The 5,181-nt window shown below is 46.1% G+C and overlaps 1 protein-coding gene across 1 annotated transcript in view; it reads left to right on the top strand.

Moving 5' to 3' along the window:
• The window catches only part of LOC139532995 (uncharacterized), a 19,393-nt gene extending 18,996 nt beyond the window's left edge, over nucleotides 1-397 (top strand). The window contains exon 3 of the mRNA XM_071331141.1: nucleotides 1-397. This exon is cut by the window's left edge and continues 906 nt beyond it. The gene's annotated coding sequence lies outside the window, so the exon portion shown is untranslated.
• Nucleotides 398-5,181: the final 4,784 nt, after the last annotated feature.

The raw sequence follows: 5,181 nt of genomic DNA, 5'->3' as shown, positions 1-5,181 counted from the left end.
TCTAGGTTGTTGTCTTTCTATGTGTTTGGCCTGGTGTGGTTCCCAATCAGAGGCAGCTGTTTATCGTTGTCTCTGATTGGGAGCCATATTTAGGTAGCCTGTTTTCCATTGTGTGTTGTGGGTGATTGTTTCTTGTGTCTGTACCATACGGGACTGTTTCGATTTTCGTTTGTTCATTGACTTTGTTTTTTTGTATTTTTGTAGTGTTCAGTTTTTAAACTATTAAAATGGACACGTACCACGCTGCACATTGGTCCGATATCTCTTACTCCTCATTAGAAGAAGAGGAGTCATTACACACATAAACTGTTTATCTCTCTATAATGAGTGGGAATAGTTTGGAACAGATTTGCAGATTTTTTTTTTACAGTCTTTTATGTCCAACAATTAAAAATAATACACAAATAAGTTGTTTTTTCTTTCCTTGGAAAACTTGAGGGGGGAGGGAGGGGGGGCAAATAAAATCCTCCCGTGGGTTGGCAGTTGGGGAACCCTGTCGTAGGGTAAGATTTGAATAACCCTGATCTAGCAGATTCTCTACCAGTAGAATATTTATAAGGTCTATTTATAGTTTAGAGGATGAAAGGATATGCACACCAAGGTTTGAGTTTATTTTAAAACATTTGATATCTAATAGCCTCTCTCTCTCTCTCTTACTCTTTTCAACTGAAGTGCTGTGATAAACTGTTTATATCTAACTGGTGGACAGACTTGATGCTGATTGGTTTGGCTGAGGATGTCCTGTCCTGTACTACCAAATAGGTACACTCAGGCCCGGCCGGAAAATCGTTTTAGACCGGCAAAGCCAGGCACAGCCAGAGAGTGGAAGACTGGTCAAACATCAGCAGCACTTTTAATGAATAAAGATCTGTAGATTGAGATGAAAAAGCTATTCTGTTACAGCCCCAAAAAAAACAGCCAAGATGTAAATTACCTCAGTAGCAGTCTGTTTAATTATCCATGTTCATTTACAGTCGGCACAGATGGTTGGTTAACTCACTCAGGAAAAAGGTCCCTTGTTTGAGCGTTGTTTAAAATCCTCTGTTGTTCCACTGTAAGGTTGTCATCTGACCTGTTGTCATCAGACCTGTTGTCATCAGACCTGTTGCCGTCAGACCTGTTGTCATCAGACCTGTTGTCATCAGACCTGTTGTCATCAGACCTGTTGTCATCTGACCTGTTGTCATCAGACCTGTTGTCATCAGACCTGTTGTCATCTGACCTGTTGTCATCAGACCTGTTGTCATCAGACCTGTTGTCATCAGACCTGTTGTCATCTGACCTGTTGTCATCAGACCTGTTGTCATCAGACCTGTTGTCATCAGACCTGTTGTCATCTGACCTGTTGTCATCAGACCTGTTGTCATCTGACCTGTTGTCATCTGACCTGTTGTCATCAGACCTGTTGTTATCAGACCTGTTGTCATCAGACCTGTTGTCATCAGACCTGTTGTCATCTGACCTGTTGTCATCAGACCTGTTGTCATCAGACCTGTTGTCATCTGACCTGTTGTCATCTGACCTGTTGTCATCAGACCTGTTGTTATCAGACCTGTTGTCATCAGACCTGTTGTCATCAGACCTGTTGTCATCTGACCTGTTGTCATCAGACCTGTTGTCATCAGACCTGTTGTCGTCAGACCTGTTGTCATCTGACCTGTTGTCGTCAGACCTGTTGTCATCAGACCTGTTGTCATCTGACCTGTTGTCGTCAGACCTGTTGTCATCAGACCTGTTGTCATCAGACCTGTTGTCATCTGACCTGTTGTCATCAGACCTGTTGTCATCAGACCTGTTGTCATCAGACCTGTTGTCATCTGACCTGTTGACGTCAGACCTGTTGACGTCAGACCTGTTGTCATCAGACCTGTTGTCATCTGAACTGTTGTCATCTGACCTGTTGTCTGACCTGTTGTCATCAGACCTGTTGTCATCAGACCTGTTGTCGTCAGACCTGTTGTCATCAGACCTGTTGTCATCTGACCTGTTGTCATCTGACCTGTTGTCATCAGACCTGTTGTCATCAGACCTGTTGTCATCAGACCTGTTGTCATCAGACCTGTTGTCATCAGACCTGTTGTCATCTGACCTGTTGTCATCTGACCTGTTGTCATCAGACCTGTTGTCATCAGACCTGTTGTCATCAGACCTGTTGTCATCTGACTTGTTGTCATCAGACCTGTTGTCATCTGACCTGTTGCCGTCCGACCTGTTGTCATCAGACCTGTTGTCATCAGACCTGTTGTCATCAGACCTGTTGCTATTCACCCATCTCTACACCGGTGTAACGTACCATTTGAAGGGTTAGGAGAGTGGAACGCTATTCACCCATCTCTACACCGGTTTAACGTATCATTTGAAGGGTTAGGAGAGTGGAGCGCCCGGCCGCTCCCGAGTGGCGCAGAGGTCTAAGACACCGCATCTCAGCGCGTCACTACAGACACCCCGGTTTGAACCCAGGCTGTATCACAACCGGCTGTGATCGGGAGTCCCATAGGGCGGCCCACCGTCCGGGTTTGGACTGCGACCACCATCTCAATCAGATCACGTGACACAGATTAATTTAAGGACAGGCATTAGTAAGAACATGCCAATCTCATCCTTAGACTGGCTATAATAGAGAACGAAGATAAATATATAAATTGTAAAGTATATCAGATGTATTACTAATGCAACTCAACTAGATGTTTAATTTATGCTTTCAGTTTATGAGGAATAATGTAAAAGGACAAGAGAGGGAGAGATCTGTAGATCTGTAGAGTCCTTTAATGTGATTCTGATATAGTCCTAAAACCCCAGCTGTAATACCTCCTCCCTATATACCAGCCAGTTCTTTACAGTACCATCAGCTCTATACAGTACAGTACCATCAGCTCTATACAGTACCATCAGCTCTATACAGTACCATCAGATCTATACAGTACAGTACCATCAGCTCTATACAGTACCATCAGCTCTATACAGTACAGTACCATCAGCTCTATACAGTACAGTACCATCAGCTCTATACAGTACCATCAGCTCTATACAGTACCATCAGCTCTATACAGTACAGTACCATCAGCTCTATACAGTACCATCAGCTCTATACAGTACCATCAGCTCTATACAGTACCATCAGCTCTATACAGTACCATCTGCTCTATACAGTACAGTACCATCAGCTATATACAGTACCATCAGCTCTATACAGTACCATCAGCTCTATACAGTACAGTACCATCAGCTCTATACAGTACAGTACCATCAGCTCTATACAGTACGGTACCATCAGCTCTATACAGTACCATCAGCTCTATACAGTAACATCAGCTCAGCTCTACACAGTACAGTACCATCAGCTCTATACAGTACAGTACCATCAGCTCTATACAGTACAGTACCATCAGCTCTATACAGTACAGTACCATCAGCTCTATACAGTACAGTACCATCAGCTCTATACAGTAACATCAGCTCTATACAGTACCATCAGCTCTATACAGTAACATCAGCTCAGCTCTATACAGTACCATCAGCTCTATACAGTACAGTACCATCAGCTCTATACAGTACAGTACCATAAGCTCTATACAGTACAGTACCATCAGCTCTATACAGTACCATCAGCTCTATACAGTACCATCAGCTCTATGTCTTCTCTGTCTTCTCCCAGCAGGTGTCTTCTCTGTCTTCTCCCAGCAGGTGTCTTCTCTGTCTTCTCCCAGCAGGTGTCTACTCTTTCTTCTCCCAGCAGGTGTCTACTCTTTCTTCTCCCAGCAGGTGTCTACTCTGTCTTCTCCCAGCAGGTGTCTTCTCTGTCTTCTCCCAGCAGGTGTCTTCTCTGTCTTCTCCCAGCAGGTGTCTTCTCTGTCTTCTATCAGCAGGTGTCTTCTCTGTCTTCTCCCAGCAGGTGTCTACTCTGTCTTCTCCCAGCAGGTGTCTACTCTGTCTTCTCCCAGCAGGTGTCTTCTCCCAGCAGGTGTCTTCTCTGTCTTCTCCCAGCAGGTGTCTACTCTGTCTTCTCCCAGCAGGTGTCTTCTCCCAGCAGGTGTCTACTCTGTCTTCTCCCAGCAGGTGTCTACTCTGTCTTCTCCCAGCAGGTGTCTTCTCCCAGCAGGTGTCTACTCTGTCTTCTCCCAGCAGGTGTCTTCTCCCAGCAGGTGTCTTCTCTGTCTTCTCCCAGCAGGTGTCTTCTCTGTCTTCTCCCAGCAGGTGTCTTCTCCCAGCAGGTGTCTACTCTGTCTTCTCCCAGCAGGTGTCTACTCTGTCTTCTCCCAGCAGGTGTCTACTCTGTCTTCTCCCAGCAGGTGTCTACTCTGTCTTCTCCCAGCAGTTGTCTACTCTGTCTTCTCCCAGCAGGTGTCTTCTCCCAGCAGGTGTCTTCTCCCAGCAGGTGTCTTCTCTGTCTTCTCCCAGCAGGTGTCTACTCTGTCTTCTCCCAGCAGGTGTCTTCTCTGTCTTCTCCCAGCAGGTGTCTTCTCTGTCTTCTCCCAGCATGTGTCTACTCTGTCTTCTCCCAGCAGGTGTCTTCTCTGTCTTCTCCCAGCAGGTGTCTACTCTGTCTTCTCCCAGCAGGTGTCTTCTCTGTCTTCTCCCAGCAGGTGTTTACTCTGTCTTCTCCCAGCAGGTGTTTACTCTGTCTTCTCCCAGCAGGTGTCTACTCTGTCTTCTCCCAGCAGGTGTCTTCTCTGTCTTCTCCCACCAGGTGTCTTCTCCCAGCAGGTGTCTTCTCTGTCTTCTCCCAGCAGGTGTCTTCTCTGTCTTCTCCCAGCAGGTGTCTTCTCTGTCTTCTCCCAGCCGGTGTCTACTCTGTCTTCTCCCAGCAGGTGTCTTCTCTGTCTTCTCCCACCAGGTGTCTTCTCCCAGCAGGTGTCTTCTCTGTCTTCTCCCAGCAGGTGTCTACTCTGTCTTCTCCCAGCAGGTGTCTACTCTGTCTTCTATCAGCAGGTGTCTTCTCTGTCTTCTACCAGAATGGCACCCTATTCCCTATATAGTGAACCACATGGCACCCTATTCCCTATGTAGTGAACCACATGGCACCCTATTCCCTATGTAATGAATGACATGGCACCTTATTCCCTATGTAGTGAATGACATGGCACCCTATTCCCTATGTAGTGAACCACATGGCACCCTATTCCCTATGTAGTGAATGACATGGCATCCTATTCCCTATGTAGTGAACGACATGGCACCCTA

This window comes from Salvelinus alpinus, chromosome 10, assembly GCF_045679555.1.
Source record: "Salvelinus alpinus chromosome 10, SLU_Salpinus.1, whole genome shotgun sequence".
NCBI lineage: Eukaryota > Metazoa > Chordata > Actinopteri > Salmoniformes > Salmonidae > Salvelinus > Salvelinus alpinus.
The sequence above is the reverse complement of the archived record's forward strand: the minus strand, read 5'-3'. Positions and strand labels throughout refer to the sequence as shown.